The 27,048-nt window shown below is 42.5% G+C and overlaps 1 long non-coding RNA gene across 1 annotated transcript; it reads left to right on the plus strand.

Annotated features, from left to right (window-relative positions):
• The first annotated feature begins 437 nt into the window (after window positions 1–437).
• LOC115792824 (uncharacterized) lies at window positions 438–2,171 on the plus strand. Its single transcript, XR_004021074.1, has 3 exons — window positions 438–577; window positions 1,339–1,474; window positions 1,795–2,171. It is a non-coding gene; the product is annotated as an uncharacterized LOC115792824 (long non-coding RNA).
• Window positions 2,172–27,048: the final 24,877 nt, after the last annotated feature.

Below are 27,048 nucleotides of genomic sequence, written 5' to 3' on the forward strand. Positions count from 1 at the left end.
AAAGCAAGAAGGTCCTGGGCTCGAGTCCACCTCGGCCGGCACCTTTCTGTGTGGAGTTTGAACGTTCTCCCCGTGTTTGTGTGGGTTTCCTGTGAGCATTCTGGTTTTATCTCATGGTCCAAGGACTAAATTGCCCACAGGTGTGAGTGTGAGTGGTTGTCTGTCTCTGTGTGTTAGCCCTGTGACAGGCTGGTGACTCGACCAGGGTGTAACCTGCCTCTCGCCTTATAACAGCTGGGATGGGCTCCAGCCCCCCTGCAACCCTTACAAAGATATGCAGAAGGAAATGGATGGATGAAACAGATCCCAGTAACATTACTATTTTGGCAGTGCCCATTGGTCAGTAACAGCTGTTGTTGCTAGGCAACAGGAGCACCTGATAATGCTGTTCTGCATGCTTCAAATTTCAAAGAACATTCAGTAAAACTCTGATGTTACCAAATCGCTTAGTTTCAGCACTTTTCAAAGAAAACAACAGGCAGACAGCACACAACTGTACAGCACCTCAGCTTGCAGCAGCACAACCAAAGCAAACTTTGTGAAGAAAACACCATCAGCTGCTCCCAGCGTCTATAAGGTAGCTTCATTTCCCCTGTTACAAATTTCTTCCTCTGATTTAACTTTTTCTCAATTGATTTGGTGCATTTCTCACAGCAGAAAAGTGATTTTTACCACTCTTAATGCAGTTCTCCAAACGGTTAAAGCATTTTTCATAACTCACACTCACCTGTGCAAAAGGCATCAGAATTTTTTGTATTTAGAGCAAAACCTTATGAAAGAGTACTGCAAAAATGTGGGCCTAATGCAGAGTAAAACATGCTGAGACACAAAATGAAATGTGAAGGATTTATTTGACACGTTATTAATTTCTGAAGTGATTTTGTGAAATATATGCATGAGAAAACAAGGAGAGCCTATACAATATGAGAACATGGCATCAACTACTTTGAGTGATATATATTTGGTTGGTTGGTCTGAAAAAAGTTTGAGGTAGTTTAATTGAAACAGTAACGCAGTGCTGGATAGTATTCAGGAAAATGAGAGATGGAGAGGTGTGAGTGACAAAAGCACAAACAGTTTTAGGACAGAAGTGAGAAGTGCATCAATACAGTAACAAATATCTTCAGTAGTGAAACATGTGCATAAACAACAGCAGAGTGTATAAAAACACTGAGAAATGTTAATGTGGGTGAGGAAATGCCTTCCTGGTGAGGATGACTTTTCTGCTGTGAGAACTGCTCCAAATCCATTGAGAAGAAACTGTAACAGCACTTTTTTAAAAAAACAAAATATATATATATTTTCATGGGAGGCTAATAATTCTGTCCTTATCTGTAGCTCCACTTCCACGATGAAGAAGCCAAAATTCACTGCAGGACTGCTGAGGGCCTCACCGTTTAGAGTCCTCCAGGCTGGCGACACCACATTTACAGAGGAGCCAGAAGAAACAGAACACATGAAAGCATCCACAAAGGTAAAGGACATTGGACACCAACATGTACTGTAACAATATACCTCAGACTTTATACAAGGTATTGTGGTGTATAAAAGCCTCCCAACAGTATCCATAAGTAGAACAAATAAAACAAAACAATTCTTTATGAATAAGTAATGGAGACTATACGACACCCAAGAAGAGACATAAGGAAATCTAACACATTATCAAATGACTCCTCCAGATTTTAGACACCTGCAACTGATATGTTTCGTTGCTTTTTCATTATTTTCCTTTTTATTATTTTTCTTTGTCTAAATACGTGTTCACCTGTTCTGTTTGTTTTTTGTTTTGTAAAGGACTTCTTCAAAGAAGTTAAGAAGAATTTACAAATCCAGTTAAATGAAGCGAAGAAGAAGATGACGGCCAAATGGAAGCAAGCAAAAAGGAAACTGAAACCTGACGTCAGCGAGGAAGAGCAGCCGCTTCTGTCCAACATAGAGCTCCAATAACAGAAGAAATCCACAACCAACAAATGAAAATGCTGTGAAGTCCTCTTTCCCTCCTCGATTCCTCCTCCCTCTCTTCCTTACTTTCTCCTTTCTTTTACTCACTCTTTCACTCACCCCTTCTCTACACCTTCTCTCATCTCTCTCTCTCCTTCATCCTCCTCTCCTCACCACTTTCAAGCAACACAGCATTAAATGAATATCATCAAATGTACAAATTTCAAATCAAAAAAGAATAAATTGTATTTTGAAAACATAAAAGGTTATACTTCATTTATCTCAATTGTACACCAGAGTGGCACAAAGAAGTCACACTTTTCAAACTGAGAGTTTTTGGTTTATTTTTCTTTTTTTAACAATCAGTCACGTCTGCCAGAATCAGAGGCAAAAAGATGTTGCCTCCCCTTCTTCTAGTCATCTCTGCATCCATGTGGAGAAGATTCCAACTACTTATTTTGAAGGATTATCTAAATAACTTTTAACTTCTATGGTCACTAGCACATAGAAACTGTACAGAATCTCCAAAATCTGATATTTCAAAAGAAAAATTCACAAAATTTGCCCATAATATTTATTTCCATCAAGCCATGCATGCATGGGTTTAACTATTCAGTTGATAAGACTAAAATGTTTTTTACAAGGAAAATAGTTGGTGAAAGAATCAAGCTTAAATTACATGGACGAGAGTTGAATAAAAGCTTTTAAAAAATTAGGTTTTTTTGGGTTGTGGTTTGATGAAAGAGTCACACAGGCTGTGCATCCTCAAAAAAACAGTAGACAAGTGCAAGAAAGTGTTAAAATGATGAGATTTTTATTTGGAAGTGACAAACAGGAATTCTCTGAAAACCGTACACACTGAGTTAATCAGGTCAGTGTTAGATTACAGGTGTGCAGCATATAATTCAGCAGCAGGAACAAGTCTGTTTAAACTGGGGATATTGGTCAACTTCAGTTTTCTACAAATTCACTGCCTACAAGTATAAAAACTGGGACTGGAGGCCAGTTCTGTCTGGAGGTACACACATCAGTGTGCTGGAAAGTCACCGTCTCACCCTGTCCTGAACCAGCTGCCTTAAAGAACCAGGGGAAACTAAGAGGAGTCTGATGGGAGGGAGTGAAGCAGCTTTCTATCAGGAGATGAGATAATCTGAGGAGCAGCGCACACACACACACACACACACACACACACACACACACACACACACACACACACACACACACACACACACACACACACACGCACACACATAATATCATGAAAAAGTTGATTTATTTCAGTAATTCCATTCAAAAAGTAAAACTTGTATATTCTATTCATTTATTACACACAGACTGATATATTTCAAATGTTTATTTCTTTTCATTTTGATGATTATCACTGACAACTAATGAAAACCTCAAATTCAGTATCTCAGAAAATTACAATATTGTGAAAAGGTTCAATATTGAAGAACCACCACGCAGAGACGTATGCAGACATGGATTTCAGCTGTTGCATTCCTCGTGTCAAGCCACTCTTGAACAAGAGACGGCATCAGAAGCATCTCGCCTGGACTAAAGACAAAAAGGACTGGACTGCTGCTGAGTGCTCCAAAGTTATGTTGTCTGATCAAAGTCAATTTTGCATTTCCTTTGGAAATCAAGGTCCCAGAGTCTGGAGGAAGAGAGGAGAGGCACAGAATCCACGTTGCTTGAGGTCCAGTGTAAAGTTTCCACAGTCAGTGATGGTTTGGGGTGCCATGTCATCTGCTGGTTGTTGGTCCACTGTGTTTTCTGAGGTCCAAGATCAACGCAGCCGTCTACCAGGAAGTTTTAGAGCTTCCTGGTAAAAGGCATGCCTTAAAGCATGCCTTAAAGGCATGCTTTTAGGCATGCTTCCTGCTGCTGACCAACTTTATGGAGATGCAGATTTCATTTTCCAACAGGACTTGGCACCTGCACACAGTGCCAAAGCTCCCAGTACCTGCTCTAAGGACCATGGTATCCCTGTTCTTAATTGGCCAGCAAACTCCTCTGACCTTAACCCCATAGAAAATCTATGGGCTATTGTGAAGGAGGAGTGTTATGGGAGGAAGTGAAGCAGCTTTCTGTCATGCTTTAAGGCATCACACAGGTGCATTTAAAACAGCAGCATTACAGGTAGAAATGGGAGAAATGCCACTAGAACTCGGAAGAGAGCAGTTAACACTGAACTACAGGGACAGTGTCCCAGATCTACAGGGACAAGATCATCCAACACAAGACATTCTTAAACCTTGCTTCGAAATAGAGTTTCTGGTGGCTGGTGTATCAGAAAGCAACTGAACTTAATCTGGATCGGACCAACATCAGTCAGACTGTGCCATTATCTGCAATACCACTGTGGACTCTTCCTAACAGAAGTCAGTTCAACGATCCAGCAAAGACTGAATGCATTCCACCACCTTAAATAGTAGCATTAGAAGACAAGACACCCCCCCCCAAATCCATCCATTTTCTTCTGCTTATCCTGTTCAGGGTCACAGGGGAGCTGGAGCTTATCCCAGCTGTGACAAGGCGAGAGTTCGGATCCACCCTGTACAGGTCGCCAGCCTGTCACAGGGCCAACACAGAGAGACACACTCATCTAACCTCACTAACTGCATGTCTTTGGATTGTGGGAGGAAACTGTAGTACCCAGAGAGAACCCAGAGAGAAACAGGGAGAACATGCAAACTCCACAAAGAACAACCCCAGCCAGATGGTGGATTCAAGCCCAGGACGGTCTTGCTGTGAGGCAGCAGTGCTCGGTTAAATGTGAGTAATAAATCTTGAAAATCACTTCTAAGAAATGTAGTCATCTGAACAGTAATCAGTGAAGGAAGACACTCTTGTTTAATTGCCTTTGAACTACCATTTAAACTTACAGCAGGTGTTGTTTTTTTTTTACCACCCCTCTGCCCCTGGATAACAACCATGCTTAATGATAAGGATGCAGCATATGACCTTCTCAAGGTCCTTGTAGACAAAGAAAAAAGAAACCTGATCTTTGAAATGCTCCTTTAGCAGAGAAAGAATGATTCAACTGTGCTACGGACTTATTTGTCTGAACACAGCTCAGAGTCCTGCAGTTGCAGGTAGAGGTGATAATGAGTGATGGGCTAATAAATGTGTTATGCACCCATCAATAATTCACAGTACAAAAACAGCAGTGTCACATCCATGATACCAAGACACAACAATGTGAATGATCTGGGGCTACACACGCACACACACGCACACACACACACACACACACACACACACACACTGGTTAATGTAGTGGGAAAAGTATGGTAATTGTGGAAGAGCAACATGAGGTTTTATCTTAAAAGTATAATGAATATGTCTTCCCCTATGAATAAGTTTCACTTGGTGAGCAGTGACAGCCTGGTTCCAGCGTGCTGATCAGGGATACCAATCAACTGATACCAATTGCAATTATAATAATTATGTTTTGTAATGAAATGAATCTTTAATCAAATTTTAATTTATTGTAGATCAAGGGAACACACCATCCACATCTCAGCGTTGTACCCCATCCATGGATTTTCTCTCTGACTCGCCTCTCCTCCCCTCCCTTCTCCCATTAAGCTGCTGTATCCTGTGTGGTGAAGCTGGCACCAGGCTTCGGTAGCTTTTCTGCACAGACGTTTTTGATTCAAATGCTGAAGTTTTTAGGGTCCTCTACATGTGTGGCGTAGACCATCTTCTTCCCTTCTCTGTTTACCGAATGGTAAAACCCAGAGGCCACAGACCAATGTGGGCTCACTCTGAGGCTCCACATTTCCACCAGAAAGGAACTCATTTCTTGAAGAATAATACCAATAACATGACCAAAGCCCAAAACACTTCCTTTCCCGCAGAACTGCGGATCAGGTTTTTGTTATACTATTCTTCATATTACAGTATTGGCTCCAGAGGGCCTCATGAACAGTAACCCAAAATTATCTAGTGCTTTACTAAGTGGTGAACTTAAAAATGTATCCAAGCTTGCACTACCAGTAGTTTATTTAAACCCCAAACAGGTTGGCAAAGATCATCTGTGCAGCATGTTGGGCTGTTCAAACACTCTCAAGAAAACAGACAATACACACGACAAATCAGGGAGAGATAACTAAAAAGTAAAAGAGACCACAAGAAACAGAAACGAGCAACGAGAAGTATATAATGACGAAGGTAAGAGAAGTTGAGTGAAAGCGACGAGGAGCCAAAGAAAAATGGGAAGGAAAGGCCTGGTTTTCTTTTTCCTAACTCTGGATTCCTGGATAATGACTGGGCTGTAATGGTGCTGAGTCTCAGTTCGCCAAATGAAACAAGGAGCCAGCCAGCCCAATGATGTTTATTTCTCTCCATTTTTCATCCTTTCTTTTTTTTTTTTAATTTGTGACACACACACACACACACACACACACACACACACACACACACACACACACACACACACACACACACACACACAAAAAAATTATATACACAGAATCTGCATTTCATTTGAATTGCAGCCCACTGTACTGTTTTCTTCCCCTTTTTTCATCTCCTACCATCTTTATGCACACTCAGCAAAAAATTCTCCAGCCAAAGTGGGGATTTGTGGCTTGCTAACCAGCGGAGGGGATATTTTCTGAGAAATCCTCTCTGCCAACAACTTTCTTCGCTGTGGCCTCATATGCTGACCTGAGCAAGGGTCTTTGGAAACATCGCTGAACGAGACTTTGGCCCATGCCGTCTTTGTTTAGCACAGTGGAACATAGAGGCTTAAGTGAGTAGTAGAGAAATATTTCTGTTTAATGCTGCATTTTGACTTGGATGAGTGCTGGCATGAAGGAATAGTCTGTGATTCTCCCATCATGCATCAGCAAAGTAAGCAATAAACCTGCATAAAGCACTTTAAGCCGGCACCCTCACGCACACTAAACAACTACAGCAGTGTGGAACAGTTTGTGCTGATCAGTTCTGCGAGCCACTGATGGGCCCAGATCCAGCGGCCACAGTGGCTGGAGGAGACCCGGCCAGGCTGCATGCCACGGGGGGATTTCTGGGATCAGTGAATCTCTCCTTCTATCTCAGTATGGCTGACAGGCTCCAGCTTTTAGAGTGAGCGCGATCTCTGGCCACTGGTCCATATTTGGTTCGATATACGGGCGCCATGTAACAACCACAAAATCAAAACCCAGACAAGAATTTTCCCTCCGCGTGCACTGTCCAAGCAAACCACATCACCCAAAGTATTTAATACAACTGTGGTTTATATTGATGCTTTGGCTGTTACCTGAACTCCCAGCAGTGGACATTTTAAATAAATGTTTATTGTTTTGAGTCAGTCCCCGGCATATTTTTCAGAGGAGGTTTACAAAGTTATTTACTGCACTTATTGTTGCAGAATTTCCAAATGAAAATAAAATTTACTCCCAGTGGTGGTGCAATTTTCTCTCTGGAGAATCTGTGGCAGCTTTGAGCACATCACCTTTATAGCATCATGAAGAAGGTCCTCTGATTACTGTCTGAACAGTCTGTGACAAATACTGCTTCCCAACCAGGTGTCAACCTCCAGGGCTGAAACTGATACAAACAATTATGTGCCAAAAACTTTAGTTCCTCTAGTGGTCACTTGTCACTAGCTCAGAAAGTAAGTCAGTCCCCTCAGACTCGCATATTAAAATGCTCAAATTTCAGCAACAAAATTAACTCACAGTTTAGATGTTGCCAAGGCTTAAAATTGGGGGCATGGCCACTCTGACTGACAGGTCTGCAACGGATAGCTGTCTGCTCATCCCCATCTCACCTAATTCAAGTCAGTGAACTGAGCCTCTCAGCCTGTTTCCTGTATTTGCTTGCCCTGTAGTTCACTGTACTAGTACCCCTCCACAATGTTTGTCTTTCAGCTTTGGTGATTTAAATGGAGCATGTTGCTTAGCAGTAATTAGCAGGTACATTTGTGCAACATAGCCCTACAGTTTGCACTCCAGCTCTCATCCAGCCTCTGGTCACTTCCGGTTCCAAAAAAGCTAACGTGGCACTAGCCAAAATGCTAACGCTGACGCTTCTAACAAGTCTGCGCTGTGTTTTCGCCCATCTTTTATATACAGTCTATGACTTTGAGCTTGGAGAACCTGAGAATAGCGCTGTGTGCTCCAGTCTCTTTTCCCTATCCATCCACTAGCAGCTGCACCCTGTGCCAACACCTTTGCCACTATTATCCTGAGTTGTGCAGTTTAACAGTGAGCCAATACCCAGACATGAAAATATTTGCTCAGTTAAGTATTTTTGCAAATGTCAACAGTTGCATGGGCTGTTGGGCAACTGGAGTTCAGGCGGCCGGGTCATTAATGATGGACTGATTTCAGCTCTGTTATACAATTTCTCAGAGACAGAGCTTAATTTGCTCCATCTAAACATGATTCCTGGTAAAGGTATAGCAGAAGCTAGCAGCGGGTTCATCCTCCAAACCAAACCTTGGCCCCGTGGCCCTTTATTAGCTCTGTGCGGACATTTGACTGCACCAGTTGGGCTTAGACGAGGCCCATGAAACATTTCTGACATTTCTTGAATGTGTGGCTAATCAGGAATGGCTGCTCATATGTGAAGGATTGAAGGAGATGAGGAGAAGGAAAAGGGGGAGGTGGTCCTGCAGTGAGATAACTGTGTAACACTTTGGGTGTAGAAATTACAGTTCTACAAATCATATGATGGTTATTTATAGATTTAATCTTAGCTTTTGTTGTTAGTTTATTAAAACATTAGCGTATGGGTGAGTACAAATATCCGTGAGTGTATTATTTTGTATGCACATACTGTAACAAAACCCATTTTAGCTATTTTGACAATAAGTACCTGCGCAGCTGTCGAAACCAAGTCGTAAAAACAATTGTTATTGGTGGAAAATGGTTTATAAAGATATTATAGGCTTATTATATGTAGATGGAAAGCCTGCACTCTTTATTGGTTAGATTTGAGTGCCAACTGTATTTAGAGCATGAAATGAGGTGTGAGTGAAAGCGTAAGCAAAAGTTCGGGAATGAGGTCCATCATGTGGGGACAAAGGAAGTTGACAGTATGAATACGTGCTTGGTTTGTGATTTGCAGTAATTACAGATAATTTCTGCAGCACTTGCATGGAAGTGTTAGAGTGTGAGATGCACAATCTACTGCCACACCTGCATCAGGAATAACAGGAGAAAGAGCGTCACAGGAGTCAGTTTGGCCTCTAACGCTTCTCTATCCCCATTGGAGTCGTCTAGCCTGTGTAAGGCATGCATATGTGTGTTTTTATATTCGTAATTATACAGGCATTTTTTCTGTTCTCCTCTATGAGCCGATCCCCCCCCCCCCCCCCCCCCCCCCCCCCCTCCCCCCCCCCCCCCCCCCCCCCCCCCCCCCCCCCCCCCCCCCCCCCCCCCCAGGCTCAGTAGGTTGCCGTGACTATGCCAAAGAGCTGCCCTCCACAACAACAGCAGCATTCAATGCGTGAAGATTAGAGCTCTGCAAATATTGGCTGTGCTGGCTTTTCATGGGCCCGAGAACTGGTGGGGGGAAAAAGCTTGAAAGAGGTGTTGTGTTGGCTGTGATTTCACCTCTATCTGCTCTATACTCTAGAATAATACAGTACAGTTGACAAGGAGGGGAGAAATTTGTGCAGTGAGTAGTTAAATGAGATTGAGGGCAGCAGGGAGAGAGAGAAAGGGGAAAGAAGATTTAGTTTCCCCACAGGAGACAGCGCACATATTGAGAGGTGGGTCCAATCCTAGCACCACCCGACAGCTTTACTCTATTCACACTGACACATTAGTATTCTAATGCCAGTGGGAATATGTATGGCTGCATCTCGGAGAGAAAGAGATGCACAGCTCTGTGCCAGAGAAAGAAGAGAGAAGACAATGATGGGGAGTGAGGGAGGGGTAAACAGGAGAGAGACATTAATGTGGTAAAGAGCTGGTGGGTGGGGGGGCTAACATATCAAGGGGGTTTTCTATGATGACAGTTTATCTCCCTGCACTCATTATCTGTGTTTCCGTGACTGCACAGCAGCACTTTAGGAACAGAGGGGCTCGCTTGTTTGTCTCTATGAGGCCAGTGCACACCGCTTAACCTTTATCAGACAGTGATTTGAAGATGACGAATTACAGCAGGATTCTTTGTTCTAGCAAACATGCTTGCATGTGCTCAAAAATCCCTCTTGAGTTACAAAAGTACAGAAATATTAACACCAAAATGAAAGTCTCAATCTGTAGGAAACTGCAACCTTGGATGTCTTGCAAAGCGTTAAATGTGCAGCAGAGGAGATCACACTTTTTAGAGTTGTCACTTTTACCTCAATATTTTTCACTGTATTCTGGACCTGGAAGCTTTGCGCTGCAAATCACAGAGAACTGGCCGTGTCAGTGAGAGTGGCTGTCCAAACTTTTCATTAATATGAGCCAGAGGTTTGACTCATCATCAGCTTTAAAGACCCATTCACGGCCTGCCATACCAAATCTAAATAAGGTGGTTGAGCCGAGAAGCCGTGTAGGCACATTTCTTAGAGTTAGCGCAGTGGGGTAATGAAATTTGGTGGTGAAATTATTTTTCTAAGACTTGTTAGTGTTCAACATCTGTTTGTAAATGGAAGGCTTATTAAATGTGAATGTTTTCAGAATGCAATTCTTTAAACTAAAAGAGAAAAATTTGGACTTTTTGACTGTTGGTTGTCTTCTTCTTTCAGTAATTCCATTCAAAAAGTGAAACTTATATTCATTTTGATGATTGTAACTGACAACTAATGAAAGCCCCAAATTCAGTGTCTCAGAAAATTAGAATATTACTCAAGACTAATACAAAAAAAACAATTTTTAGAAATGTTGGCCAACTGAAAAGTATGAACATGAAAAAGTATGAGCATGTACAGCACTCAATACTTGGTTGGGGCTCCTTTTGCCTGGATTACTGCAGCAATGTGGCATGGCATGGAGTCGATCAGTCTGTGGCACTGCTCAGGTGTTATGAGAGCCCAGGTTGCTCTGATAGTGGCCTTCAGCTCTTCTGAATTGTTGGGTCTGGCCTATCACATCTTCCTCTTCACAATAGCCCATAGATTTTCTATGGGGTTAAGGTCAGGCGAGTTTGCTGGCCAATTAAGAACAGGGATACCATGGTCCTTAGAGCAGGTACTAGGAGCTTTGGCACTGTGTGCAGGTGCCAAGTCCTGTTGGAAAATGAAATCTGCATCTCCATAAAGTTGGTCAGCAGCAGGAAGCATGAAATGCTCTAAAACTTCCTGGTAGATGGCTGCGTTGACCTCGGACCTCAGAAAACACAGTGGACCAACAACCAGCAGATGACACGGCACCCAAACCATCACTGACTGTGGAAACTTTACACTGGACCTCAAGCAACGTGGATTCTGTGCCTCTCCTCTCTTCCTCCAGACTCTGGGACCTTGATTTCCAAAGGAAATGCAAAATTGACTTTGATCAGACAACATAACTTTGGAGCACTCAGCAGCAGTCCAGTCCTTTTGTCTTTAGTCCAGGCGAGATGCTTCTGATGCCGTCTCTTGTTCAAGAGTGGCTTGACACGAGGAATGCGACAGCTGAAATCCATGTCTGCATACGTCTCTGCGTGGTGGTTCTTCAATATTGAACCTTTTCACAATATTGTAATTTTCTGAGATACTGAATTTGAGGTTTCATTAGTTGTCAGTGATAATCATCAAAATGAAAAGAAATAAACATTTGAAATATATCAGTCTGTGTGTAATAAATGAATAGAATATACAAGTTTTACTTTTTGAATGGAATTACTGAAATAAATCAACTTTTCATGATATTATGTGTGTGTGTGTGTGTGTGTGTGTGTGTGTGTGTGTGTGTGTGTGTGTGGTGTGTGTGTGTGTGTGTGTGTGTGTGTGTGTGTGTGTGTGTGTGTGTGTGTGTGTGTGCGCTGCTCCTCAGATTATCTCATCTCCTGATAGAAAGCTGCTTCACTCCCTCCCATCAGACTCCTCTTAGTTTCCCCTGGTTCTTTAAGGCAGCTGGTTCAGGACAGGGTGAGACGGTGACTTTCCAGCACACTGATGTGTGTACCTCCAGACAGAAACTGGCCTCCAGTTCCAGTTTTTATACTTGTAGGCAGTGAATTTGTAGAAAACTGAAGTTGACCAATATCCCCAGTTTAAACAGACTTGTTCCTGCTGCTGAATTATATGCTGCACACCTGTAATCTAACACTGACCTGATTAACTCAGTGTGTACGGTTTTCAGAGAATTCCTGTTTGTCACTTCCAAATAAAAATCTCATCATTTTAACACTTTCTTGCACTTGTCTACTGTTTTTTTGAGGATGCACAGCCTGTATGACTCTTTCATCAAACCACAACCCAAAAAACCTAATTTTTTAAAAGCTTTTATTCAACTTTCGTCCATGTAATTTGAGCTTGATTCTTTCACCAACTATTTTCCTTGTAAAAACATTTTAGTCTTATCAACTGAATAGTTAAACCCATGCATGCATGGCTTGATGGAAATAAATATTATGGGCAAATTTGTGAATTTTTCTTTTGAAATATCAGATTTTGGAGATTCTGTACAGTTTCTATGTGCTAGTGACCATAGAAGTTAAAAGTTATTTAGATAATCCTTCAAATAAGTAGTTGGAGTCTTCTCCACATGGATGCAGAGATGACTAGAAGAAGGGGAGGCAACATCTTTTTGCCTCTGATTCTGGCAGACGTGACTGATTGTTAAAAAAAGAAAATAAACCAGAAACTCTCAGTTTGAAAAGTGGGACTTCTTTGTGCCACTCTGGTGTACAATTGAGATAAATGAAGTATAACCTTTTATGTTTTCAAAATACAATTTATTCTTTTTTGATTTGAAATTTGTACATTTAATGATATTCATTTAATGCTGTGTTGCTTGAAAGTGGTGAGGAGAGGAGGATGAAGGAGAGAGAGAGATGAGAGAAGGTGTAGAGAAGGGGTGAGTGAAAGAGTGAGTAAAAGAAAGGAGAAAGTAAGGAAGAGAGGGAGGAGGAATCGAGGAGGGAAAGAGGACTTCACAGCATTTATTTGTTGGTTGTGGATTTCTTCTGTTATTGGAGCTCTATGCTGGACAGAAGCGGCTGCTCTTCCTCGCTGACGTTCAGGTTCAGTTTCCTTTTTGCTTGCTTCCATTTGGCTGTCATCTTCTTCTTCGCTTCATTTAACTGATTTTGTAAATTCTTCTTAACTACTTGAATGAGGACAAAACCACAAGTTAGAGCAATTAACTAACTAGTGACCTGAAGGTTGCTGGTTTGAGACTCTGGGATCTCCTCTGTCTGAGATGCTTGTAAACATTCCCTGACAGCAGTAAGGATGATAAACACCTGACCAAAGCAACATTTCTGACACTAAAAGTTTCAGTGCCTGTGCAGCAGCTGTAGGACGGTTCTGCAGGCTGAAGAACAGCAGTCGCTGCAGGAATCAACATCACTGCACTTATTTCTTTAAGTAGGAGAGCCGGGGTCCTCCTGAGGAAAGTTGGAGGGACTGGCATTTCATTTTCTGCATCCCACAAATGAAGTTTAACATCTCAGATGTGTTTCAGCAGTATTTTGGCTCATATTAAAAACTTTCTGTACTTTTATGTCAAGCAGCTCTTTCTTTTGGCTTCTCCATCACTCCATCACACTCTGTGTGTGTGGTGTGTGTGTGTGTGTGTGTGTGTGTGTGTGTGTGTGTGGGTATGGGTGGGTGTGTTGCCCCTCAGAATTTCTCATCTTCTGATAGAAAGCTGATTCACTCCCTCCCATAAGACTCCTCTTAATTTTCCCCTGGTTCTTTAAGGTAGCTGATTCAAGACAGGGTGAGATGAATTCCTGGCCTGCAATGGTGACTTTCCATCACACTGATGTGTGTACCTCCAGACAGAACTGGCCTCCAGTTCCAGTTTTTATACTTGTAGGCAGTGAATTTGTAGAAAACTGAAGTTGACCAATATCCCCAGTTTAAACACCTTAAATCTGAAATATAGGTTCCCTCTGTTGTTATTAACACCGTCACCAGATGATGGCAAGCATAAGCTGGGTCCAGTAGCACTCAGCTAGAAGGTAACGTGTGCACTAACGGGGGCAGTGTTACACGTCAAATAAAATCACACTTTCTCACACAGTGAGTGCAAAAAACATAGCCTTAAATTTGTGCTGTAACTGTACTTCATTTGCAAGCAAATCACTTTTAGGGATCTCACACACTGTGCTTACAATAGATGCAAGACGTATGAGGAATTTTCTTGCACTGCACAGTCAGCTTGTTTTTCCTCTCTCTACAGTTTGACGGACTTCCTTTACAGTTGATTTGTTTCCAGTTAGCCATGCATAGATGCACAGAGTGTGGCTTTATGCAAAGCTTAACGTGGATGGAAGTGGGAAAGATAAACTTTTCCAGAAAGATTGGGCAACGATACAATCTATGGTGACCCTTAGAATCATTTGCAATTAATCATAAAGTTGTTCTGTGTTATTATACAGATAATCCTTTATTTACATCAATAAAGTAGTGATACTGACTCTAATAGTCCAAAATACATTATCTATAGGACATTAGAAGCTGCTAAGATAGAGACACATCATATCAATCATAGGAATGGGGCCTAGAAAAGCTTCTCCTTTATAAGGGGAACCTGGTCACTGGTCCTAAAATGTCTAGAAATCGTTGGTCTGTGGTGTTGCTGAAAACAAGAACTGTTTTTCATCCAACTCAGTGCTGCACTGAAACATATAAAAACACATCAGTCTAATAGCTGGTTGCCAAATTACTGCTAAATATCCTTTGATGTTGCAGGACACAGGCTCCTAACATCCTGCCAGGAGTGTTGGTGTCATTATACAGAGGGAGGGTGGCATCAGTGTCAGCCTTTTCACACCACCCACTTTGCAGTGTGGGCAGATTTAGCATGGTGCATTCTTGCTTTTCAAAGACTCTGAAGGGCCAGAGGAAAAGACAGAAAGAGACCCTGTTCATGACTGTATGAGGTGGAGACACTGGGCACCATGCCCTCTCTCTCTCCTCCCCTCCGCCCATACTGACGAGGGCAAGAGCTTGAGGCTGAAGCTTTTGTCAGTCATATTAATGAGTGGCAGACCGGACTGAGCGATGTGTCATGTGTCAGGGTTTTTGGGGGAGGCAGATGCAGTTGGAGTGGGCGTGACCCTCAGGGGGTGGGGTGACAGGGCCTGTCAGTCAGATGGGCTGACAGACAAGCGGGCTGTGGGAACGGGTGTCAGAGGCCATCCGGGGCCTTCATGGGCTAACATGGGGGCCTTTTATGGGTTTATCAAATTGTTGGCCCCCCACCATCACCCCATGCAAAGGAAACGCTCTGCTCGATGAATGGAGAGATCATGTCATTCAGAAGGATGGGGCTTGGGATGAGAGACAGGGTGGAGATGAGCAAAGAGGAATTGGGGTGTGGGGTGTCATTTGAATAGGAGGATAAAGCTCGTCTCATCATATAACAACTTAAGAAATATTTCAATATATTCTGTTTGAGAGCTAGATGAGTTGGCTAGTACCATTCAGATGTGTGTATCAAAAATATAAAGTTACAGCCAGAAGAAGACTGGAAAGTTATGGTTTGCAATAAACTTGAACAAAAGCAGTAAAGTCCTGTGTAATCTTGTTTTGGTGGCGTTTGGAGCGCCGCTGCAAAAACAACAGAAATACGATGCGGTAAATAAATGTGCTGCAAAGTTCAAATCTTCCTTTTTCCTAAAGCCATTAAATCCCCTTTGTGCTGCAGTCAGATACTGATCTTGAGGTTAACTGTGTAAGTTAAATCCATTTCCTTTTCAAACAGCCTCTTAGGTCGTTTCTCTCCCTCTATCCAGCAGCTAAACCTGGTATTGGTAAACAGATCATGTAGCACTGCAGCAGTGAAGTGAGCAGACAGATCAGCTGTTAGGTAAAGGAGGAGGTGGCAAAAGTTAGAGAGAGGAGGAGTTTTGATGAGACAAAATGAGAGAATAAGTTTTTTTTTAAGTTAAAAAAAAAAAAATACTAAAAAAAAAAAGATTTATTTATTTAAGAGGAAGAAATTACATCATAGTGGGCCGTATCTTAATCTGCATCTGTCTTTATGGCTCGTCCCCTCAAAGATCTATACACTGTAAATCCACTATGAATATAAACCCTTCCTTTTTATCTGCCTTCCATGTGGGAGATGCACAAAACATATCTCACCCTGAGACATATATGTGAAAGAATAACGCAAAACATCCCTGTGAAGAAGAACATCAATCTCTTTTTCAAAGCTTATGCAGCTGAACATACTTATATGAAGTTGACCCGTGACCTCTGTACAGAGTTTTAGGGCAGTGAGTGGTTCTGTGTGTGTGTCTGTGGTTGGTTTAGTCCACGCTGGGCTGTCTGGATTTAAGGCCAGGGCCCTTTCTCTGCGGCTGGTTGTCTGGGCTCGGCTTATTTACGACCCGAGCCGGGCCCAGTCCAACAGCCAGAGACAGAGACGAGAGGTGGGATCGAGCTCTGCATCACCCCCATGCATTCCTACGCACACAAGACCTGAATGACACACATTCGCGTGGCGTAAAACACCTCAGACACACTACAGATAAGGAGTTGGAAATATTGCCCATGATCTCACATCAGAAATTTAGAGTGCTAGGTTTGTAGAGTGAGCTTATTCCCTCCCTACTGTGTGTCTTCTCACTCATTTTTACTTCTAACGGAAAGACGTGAGAAAGTAGGGCTTTGAAATTTCTACAGTTAGCTTTGAATGCTTAGACAAAACTGTATGAGTGGATTTGTACTTCAGGCGAAGGTTAAACGGGTTGATTGATATTTCAGCAGGTCCACAGAGGATCGACTCTGCGCTCTCTGGTTGGGGTGAAACTTTGTTAACAGTTCGAACAGCATGATGCTCCATACAGCTGCCCATTGTAGTGAACTTTTTTGAAATGTTCATATAGAGCATTTCAGCCGTAGGGCATTGCATTATGAGTGTAGACTCACTGTAGGTGCTGATGTTAGATTTTCTCAGTGGGTCTGAACCCTCAAGCCAAATGTCATCACCTTGTTTCCTGACGTACCTTTCAAATCCAAAAAGAGAAAAAAAGAAAATCAGAAATTCACACAAAGACCTTTTCTGCTCTTCTGTGTTCTTTAATTCTTCCCTTAGTAATGTCTTTCGCCTTGTATTAAAGGCCAAGCACTGAACTGCGTCACTTCTTAGTCATCTCAGTGTCAGGGACCGAAGACGGTCAGACAGATTCAGGCATACCAAAACATCTCAGCAGCAAACCTGGGCTGCTGCTACTGACGTTCTGTGGCTGCATGTAAAAGAGAGGAGATGGGTTAGAGAGTGCTTTACTGCACCTCTCTTTTTCAATTTTCGCTCTTCCTTTTTGTGGTTAAATGCTGTGGAAAATTGGACAGCCTAGCAAAGCAGGGTGATGTATTTTCTCCGAAGCAGAGTGCGGATGGAACACATTCCAGGGCAAAGCTGTGTAAATCCCTCTATTGATTTGGTGCGAAACCTCCTGACCTCTGGAATACATTAGCAGATTAGGCATGGAGGCCCTGTGCACACAGCTCTCTAGCTCAGCCGCCAGCCTATTCAGACTGCACCCCTAGCAGCAGTCTGCCCATGGCCCCCCAAAAAACCCAGAGGTCTGGATAGCACTGGCAGATGGGCCCACACCCCGCTCTTATTCTCTTAAAAAAGCCCAATTACAACATTGTGTGAATGTAACTTCATGCATTCACTCAATTTTATGCACATGCGATTTGCTTCATATATTGCTTGGAGTGGTCCAGAATGGAAGCTTTCTTTCTCAACTTTAAATATGCCTTAATCTTCGTGCAGTCTGACAAAGACAAAAAGGAGACACAGAGAAAGCAGCTGACAGCCAGGTCAGCACAACCTCAAGTGTCTGTAACTGGTTTCATTTACAAACGGACTGCTGCTGCTTTACATCGTGCTGCCTGGAAGCCAGGTCAGCACAGCCCAAACTGTCTAGTTGGATAAAAAAAAAACTACCTTTCTAAAACAGATGACAGTGACTCATACTGTGAATCTGGTAAGAAATCTTGCTCTGGTTAAGAAAAAAAAAAAAAAAGCAGTAAGCTGTAACTCCTTCATATTTGCTGCCTCAACTTTTGATCGCTGCAGTTTGCATCATGTGTTTGCATCTGGGATTTAAAGCATTCTTATATTTGTGTTCTTAATCTAAACTAAGAGAGGGGATCCTGAGCAGAAGGCGAACTGCACGTCCTGTTTTGTTTGTTTTGTGCTTTGTTTACTGGATGAACAGAATATTACTGATTGATACCAGATCCTCAGCGTGAATCTGGACGCCAGCTTTTCCATAGAATTTCAACCTTTGGACATGTGCTTTTCATAACATTGTAGCCTCATATAAAAGCTAACAGAGTGTTAATGGATTGAGCAAGTGGCCATTGACCTGGTATTGTGCATGTGTGTGTTTGGATGCGTGCGTCTTGTTTGGGGTGAGGGGTGGTTGCTCTGGTCAGGGGAGCAGGCATCATGGTCACAGGCTACAGTCCCACCAGGACCCTGCACCCCCCTCAGAGGGGACACATGGCCAATCCCCTCCCAGCTCCCCACATCACAGGCAGAGAGTTTACCCGCCAGCCGAGCAGCCTGACACCCAGATGGCAGCCGCTCACTCGCCGTCCATCTTCTCGCATGAGGCCGAAGAAATTAAATCACCTCATTTGTCATCAGCGTGCTCTCTGTTTGTCTCCAGTGATAACACAGCACAAACCTATTCCGCCTCCACTGCGCTCTCTGACTCTAGCCCACATGAGAGCAATGGAAAAAAAGCTGGAAAATTAAGAGTACATATCTGATGTTCCACATAACAATAACAGCAACCACAAAGCCAAACATCCCCTCTGTTCAGTATCATTGTGGGCAGCTAATTGTCACTACCAACCACAGGAAAAATGTTACAGATGGGAGACTTTGCTTGTGTGCATCTCTGTGCTGCTGCAGTCGAGTAAACAAGTTCCCATTGTAGACTCTGATAGTAAGTACACAAGACTTCCAATGAAATGCAAATGCCGCCACCACAACTGGAAGGAAGTTCGTTTACCATCAAACATCCTTCCAGCAAAAAATGTTGTAATTCACAAAAGACATAACATTAACAAATCACAGAGTCTCGAGTTTTTGTGAAAACTTGTTACTACTGAGGCGAAGTAACACAGCTCGCATGAAGACAACCAGATTTGCCTCAGCTATAAAGTTGAATGACTGGAGTCAGAAATGTCACAGTGCAATGCTTTATTTGTAAATCTTGATGTTTTTTTTCAGTAATAACTGGCAGTCATTGCATCTCATTGACTGGATGAGGATGAAAAACTGGGGGAATGGAAGCCCAGAGAGGCAAATGACAAAAACAGAGGTTGATTTTTATTTATTTATTTTTGCTGCCTCAGGGCTTCTGTGAAGGAAAAATCTGTTTTTAATCCATTAACACAAAAGCGAAAACAACAGACTCCACCTTTTTTTTTTTTTCCTCACTTACCTCTCTGGGCCTCTGCACCTAGTAAATATTTAGTCAGTTCCTCATATTTTGTGGAAACTTCCCGCTAAAGCAATCTAAAGGTTAAGGACGCCTTTTCTCCACTAACTGTTTGCACTCCTGGGACATTTGGTTGAGAAGTTGCCCTGTTTTGTCATTCCGCATGTCGGTGCATTTCTCATTTTCCCTGAAAGTCTTTTCCCACCCTCCAGCTCTCTGTACTCTGGTTAATGTTTACACCGTGACTGATTTGGCTCCTATTGCTAATGCTAGATAAACAACAACTGATCAGTACCATTAGCACATCAATCCTCAGAGGTGACTCCTCTTTGCAAAAGAACAATATGGCTCCTCAGCTTGATTATGCCTAGACTTCAACTGAGCCAGGGTCATATTCCCTTTTTGCTCTCCTCTGTTTTTCCCCAGCTTACCCTCCTCCCTCCTATTTTCAGTTTACCCCTGTTTCTCTGCTTATTGGTATTCTTTCTGTCCCTCCTATGCCCCCCACCCCCAATCTTTTTCTCCACCCCTGCCTCACAGGGGAGGAAAACGCTCCATAGAGTTGTACAAAACCTCAGCCAAGTCCTGTATTCGACAAGCGGTGTGAAACTGAAAACTACCCACCTCTGTCTTTTTTTCTTTGCCTTGGAGTCAGAGGATACCAGCTTACTATTCCTCAAACCCATCAGCCCCCTCTGACAGAACTGGACTGACTATAAGCGTCATTGTTGTCTTTCTGAATAAAGACAACCATCAGAAAAATATTAATTATGGGCTTTCACGCTGCAGGACGTCACAGCAAGGACTTGGTAATGTGCAAGAAAATATTAAAAAGGCTTGTGAACAGATACGGCAGATAATGGGTTTATACACATCACAGTTTCTCCTTTCTGTGCTGTATCTCACTGACCCCACCTCCCCTCTGTTAGGGATCATGGGTAATGTGTAGCATGGCCAGTTGTTTGTTGTCACTGTGAATATGGTGACATGCTGAAGGAGTGAAAACTCATGCTGGGCAGCACTTGCAAGGAACAGTGAGGGTGTGTTTGTGTGGGGGATGGGTCGGGGAGGGGGGCTTTTATCCTGCATTTATACCCAAGGTTAACTGTGCAGCCCTGGGACAGAGGGGAGGAGCATTCAGTGAGAACATCACTGTTCTCAGGGATCGGTTCACAAGGTGTGTCTCGCTGGCTCCCACTGTTATAGTAATTACAAGCTGAGATTTTCCCGCCACTTCTGCTCTGCAGTGGCTTTAATTACCACAAACACTGATTCCACTGGATGATGAATTATTTCCAGGCTGACGAGTCATATTGTCTCATTACAAGAATTTATTTTACAGTTTATTCAATTTATACAACAGCACACATGCAGGCTGCATTCATGTGTGCTACATACAGACGATAATGTTAACTAGATAGTGACTATTTTATATTTAATTGTTTGCAAACTTGAATTTTCCACTTTCAAAAGATACACACAGTCATGATTAACAGAAATATACCCTCTTAAATTCTTAGGTTTTATCCATCAAGACATAATAAAATTAAAATCTTGGCAGGTCTAAAAATAAGGTAACTACAACCTCAGATGAACGAAACAGACATAAGGGGGTGGCTGTGGCTTGGTTGGTAGAGCAGGTCACATACTAATCGGAAGGTTGGTGGTTCAATTCCCGGCTGCCCCGGGTTGGATGCCAAAGTATCCTTGGCAAGATACTGAACCCCAAGTTGCTCTCTGATGCAAGCGTTGGAGTATGAATGTTAGATAATAAGCACTAGCTTAGTTACATACAGAAGTGCTGTATGAATGCAACATGTTGTATTAGTGCTTTGAGTGCTCAATTAGCATCAAAAAGAAACTAGTCCATTTACCATATTACACTGTGTCATTATTTATTTAACAAAAACTAAAACATGCAGAAGCAGTGTGTGAAAAACTAAGCACAATCTTACTGCTTCCATATGAATTTGGAGGTAAAGTAGCAGCCACATGCTGCTAATCAATAGCACTTGATTGATTGATCATCAGCAAGCGTGAGCACTGCTATTAAAGCAGACATTTTGGCAAGTTTTGATGGTCTGGAGCATTCAGGTGTTAATACAAAGACAATTGGTGCTGCCCATCAATCTGTGAAGGGTTATAAGGACATTTCCAAACAATAAGAAGTCCATCATTCTGCAGTGGAAGTGGAAAACATTCAGGACAGTTGCCAGTCTTCCCAGAAGTCGATCTCCCAGCAAATTCACCCCAAGGTCAGACCATGCCACACTCAGAAATGACAAAAACCCAAGCACTACATCTCAGACTCTACAGGCCTCAGTTAGCATGTTAAATGTTAACGTCCATGACAGTACGATTAGAAAAAGGCTGCTGGGATAAAACCTCTCCTCCTGGCAGCACTAGTTAGGTTAGCAAAGTTACACCTGATAAGTTCATCTGCTCAACAGATGAGCGCAAAGTGGAGATGTTTGGCCATAATGCACAGTGTCACATTTAGCAAAAACAAACATGACATTATCAGCACAAAACCGCTCATACCACCTGTCAGCAATGCGGTGCAGGGAAGGAGCCAGAGGATAAGGGCACCTTGTAGTCACTGAGTTGACCATGAACTCCTCTTGTACATCAAAGTATTCTAGAGCCAATGTGAGGCCATCTGTCCGACAGCTAAAGTGTGGCTGGACAGGACAACGATCCCAGTCACAGCAGCAAATCTACAAGAGAACGAGTGCTGCAATGGCCCAAAGTCCAGACCTCAACCTGACTGAAATGATGGAACCTTAAGAAACCTGTGCATGAACAGATGTCCACAAACCCCAATGAACTGAAGCAGCTTTGTAAAGAAGAGTGGGCCAAAACTCCTCGAAAATGATGTGAGAGACTGAGAAAGTCACACAGAAAAACCATTACTTCAAGTTATTGCTGTCAAAGGTTGCTTCTACAAGCTACTGAATCATGCAGTTGTACTTACCTTTTCACGCACTGCTTCATCATTTTGGCTTAGTTTTTGTTTAAATGATGACACAGTGGAACATGTCCATATGTCTTGTTTTGTTCTTTATCTCAGGTTGAAAAAAATTATTTTTCTTTACTTCAAGGTTTGTAATCAGTAGCTAACGGCGCTATCAGATTGAGGTTTGATTAATAAGCAGTTCAATAACGACTTTTGAGCCGCTTTCATGTCTTCATTTCATCTATAAACTTTTTTTTAAAACTAGCTCATTAAAGATGCATTCAACCAATTATTTTCTTGTCTGGAAAACATCAGCCAAGTATTTTGCAACTTAACTGCAAACCTGATGAATTATTAGAGCGTGAGAAACTAACAGCTGTTTATTAATGACTTACACAGATTTATAATTGCAGAACTAATGGCTGAAAAGCATCGCAGGCTCCAAAACAAGCAGTCAACAGAGTCTGCAGTTCTAAACTATAACTTCTAACTGAATGCGCGGTCAATACAACTAATCTATTGCTTCAGTTATAATTTTGAACTGCAGTTGTAACTAAATAATTATTCAAATATCAGTTAATGCTTTTTTAAAGGCAGCCCAAAAGTTATTTATTTGTAAGGTGAAGTAAAGTAAACCCTTCACTGAAAACGTGGCGTTATATCTCAGCTCACAGATGGATTCTGGCGCTTCTTTTTTTAACCGTGCTCTACTTTTCACCACTAACACATTTAGAGTTCCATCAGTCTTTGCAAAAATGCTTCTCTGCTGGAACAGCTCTCCGTGTTGGCCCGATCCCATTTTTCCACAGTGATTTGATCGTGATTGATGGATTACACACTATTAGGGCACCCAAACTGCGAAGCACTTAAGAGGAATGAGAATGAATGAAGTGTACGATGGGCGCCTGCATGTTATTGCATACTTCTGTTTACATGAAGAAATTATTCTAAAGACTTTTCCTGGCAAGTGGGGAATGATCTTTTTATATAAATGAAGTAGTCAAAAGCTCTTTTGTCTTGAGGTGTGCTCACTTGTGCAGAGGAGCCTGTCCAGGTGCCTTCATAATTGCACGGTTATTTTATAAACCTAGTAGGAGTTTTTAATTTGCCCTTCTTTGCCCTGCCTAGGGTTTCTATTCCATTGCTGTGGGCAAGAAAACTGAAGAAAAAAGCAGCTTGTACATGCTGAGAGATGTTTTTTTTCAGGGGATGCCATTGCTCAACAGCATGATTAGAACTTGCAAGTGCAGAACAACGTGGTGGACGACAATATAAATCTGTCAGTCTGTGCACCAGACACGGGCATGCTGCAACTTGAAGCCTTAAGTCTTGCTCACAGTCTTTCCTCCGTTAGTAAGTGCAGGAAACCATAAAACAGTAGAGAAAAATGTATTCAGGAAGGAACACAGAACAAAAAAAATAAAACTGAAAAAGCTACTTAATGCTAACATCGTGTTGCCATGCATGCACAAGAGTTCTTTTTCAGGATGCAGGTTGAAGAGAGATGCTAATAAGACATATATCTCTGTCACTCTCCCTCTCCCTCAATATAGTCGATGTAGTGCAGAAGCAACTCAAGGAGGCGGGCAAAGGTCAGGGTCCTGGTGAGGAGGTTACGCCTCAGGAGCGCACTCAGCTCAAATTAGGTCTCAGATTGGCATTCACGGTCAAAATAGTTAACCTCAGCTCACCTCACCATCCCTTAAGAAAACATATGCTTTACCTCAGCGCCTTAGTTTCATTTTAACAAACTCTTTCACCCACACAAAGGTAAACATGCTTCACTGTGAAGCACCACTCACACATGTCTAAACATCTCCTTGGTAAACTGTCACTCCCAGACACCCATATTAGCACACAGGTTTAGACCCAGGCTGTATTTTCAGAATATTTTGCAGCCCTACTGTGGCTACAGTAACTAAGAAAAGGGACCAGATGAAATATGTTGGAGCAATTTTATTTACTGCTCCCCTCACTTACTATATCTTGCACCCCTGCCACTGGACAGAGCAGTAAGAAGAGATGCGGAGAACCAATAAACATGGTTAAATGTGGGAGTGGGGAATGGAAAACAGCACCAAGCCAAGGTCAAGTCTGCAACTACTGCTGCAAGAATGATTTAGGTGCTATGGCCAGGGGGCTAGACCAATAGCAGCTCAGCAGAGTGAATTAGGGCGGGATGGCAGAGGTGTGAGAGCCTTGGTGGTATGACTTGCTGATGACATCAGGACATAGTGCAGAATCTTTTCTCTGCACGGAGGTTAAAGTTCAGACAGCCCATTCAAGGAGCCTGTGATTTATTCCCAGGGCCTCCTTTAATATATAAACACAATGAAAGCTGGGTCTTTGCTGGGAATGCATGACTGTCTGTGAGGTATAGTCCAGAGAGCCAGTAAATACTTTTTGTTTGTTTCTTCAGCCCTCTTTAGTGCTTACTTTATCACCATCTGTGACAATGAACGTTTGCCTAAAAATCAACCAGACAGACTGTGTTTCATCTTTGAATGGTTGTAAAGACTCACACCTGCTTTCAAAATGCAGTGAAAGTCTTTCAAAAGCCTTAAAGGAGGGTCCTTGAGGACTTCCTCAAAGATAGCATCACTTCATAGCAGGGGATAATGCTGCTGGTGAGAGCAGTAGATTATAGGCACTACAAAGCACACATCCTGTGAGTTGTCACTCAAAGCAGCTGCTAGTTCAGGGGAACAGTTTGGCCCTGATGCACACTCTAATATTTAACCTGACTTCCTGCTGCACTGGGCAGAAGAACTGCAGGAATGACTGCAGTCAGCGAAAATTAACTCCCCCCCAGAATAAAGAAGCAGCAGTAGGTTCAAAATTACTTCAAATATATACATTTAAGTAAATCACACTGAGCATTTAAATCATTTTCGTTCCATAGAAGAGATTTAAACACTGTATTTCAGTAGCAAGAGACTTTTTTTTTTTTTTTTACTTTAGACTCTAATTAGTTTAAAACTGCTCCTGTTCACTTTCTGATGGAGCGTTAGGGGAAAGAATAATAGCTCTCTAATGCCTGTGTGTTCAGTGAGGACCTGCAGCCATCAGACAGTTAAGCTTGGAATGAAGATTGCAAAGAGTAAACACCTAGCCCGTGTCTGTCCAGGGGTAACAAAAGCAGTCTAACAGCCCCTCAAAAGCTCATTAACTAAAATTTGCAATTTGGTTTGTAAAACTTTTTTTTTTTTTTTTTTGCCAGAAGCCACGTGTTGGAATAAAAACCCCTCAGAGCAAAGAAACAGTCCAGCATAAGCTCCCGATAAAACGGCAAATTAGCATTTTTCCACAACATTTTTAGTTAATGAGCTTTAGAGAGGCTGGAAGCAGATTTCAGACAGAGCCTGGCAAGCTGTTTACCCCTGCTTCCAGTCTTTATGCTAAGCTAAGCTAATCAGCTGCAGGGTTTATACTTCATACAAATAAAGAGTGCTATCAATCCGTAAACCTCTCTAGCAGAAAGCACACGAGTGTATTCCCTAAAATGACACACATTGCTTTCATGCAAGAGTATGGCATTTAAAGAGGATCCCATTCCCAAGTTGGCGTCACTACACACAAAATGTCTTAAGTTACAGTAATGCCACTATTTAAGTTTTGTCACTATTTAAGTTTTACTTGCTGTAAAACTTAAATAGTGACATGAGGACTAACTTTGTGCCCAGGATCTTTGCTACTTAGTAACCTTCAGTTGTGACTCAATGATTTAATCCATCCTGGGCTCTGGTCTGCAACACGTGTAGGTGAGGAGCAGCTGCAGTCAAGTCAGGATTGTCAGCTTGAGGTCAGAAACAAACCTGATTTCAACACCGTCAGCACAGACTGGAGTCCTGACTTGCAAAGTATGAGTCATGCAGGATGACTAAAGTGACCTGTTCTCTGAACCAAATGAGCTGTGTAATGTGTTTGTACATATCTGTGTGTGTGTGTGTGTGTGTGTGTGTGTGTGTGTGTGTGTGTGTGTGTGAGCCTAATGTGTTTTGTGAGTACGACACAGACGGGGAATAAAAAAGAGCGAGAGAGAAACGCTTATCGCTTAAAGAGACAGGAGAAAGCGCTATTCATTCTTCGTTTTATACAGCGGTATAAAGTTGTCAGTTCCACTCAGCTTTTCTCTGTGTTTCTCCCTGGAAAAAGTCATGTGTTATTTTTATTAGGCATAATGGTGCCAGTCAGGTGGGAGGGAAAGCAGCAGTTTTGATCAGAAGTAAAACTGCATTAAGCACACGCAGGCACATGTTTCAGCTTGGTGTGCTGCTGGTTGTCGTTTTCCCATTGTTGCTTGAGGGATTCTGAACTATCAAACTCCCTGTTTGAGCTGGAAACATCAGCTGCTTATGTTCCCCTTTTAGCTTAGCTCCACTGCAAGCTCAATCTGCAGGCATCCCAGCTATTTCAAACACTCTGGAGCACTAAGGTGGAAACATGTGAGGAATCTGGATGATTGACCCTCCACTCCCCCTCCATCCACTCCCTCGATCGCTGCATTCGGTTACCTGCTGAGGAGGCGGAGAGGACAACGGAGGCCTGGGTGTCTTGATGAGGTTATTACAGGGTGTCAGTGACAGAGAGGAGGAGGACCTGCTGTGATCCCTCCTGAGGTAAAGCAG

The sequence above is a fragment of the Archocentrus centrarchus genome, chromosome 15 (assembly GCF_007364275.1).
Source record: "Archocentrus centrarchus isolate MPI-CPG fArcCen1 chromosome 15, fArcCen1, whole genome shotgun sequence".
Classification (NCBI taxonomy): domain Eukaryota; kingdom Metazoa; phylum Chordata; class Actinopteri; order Cichliformes; family Cichlidae; genus Archocentrus; species Archocentrus centrarchus.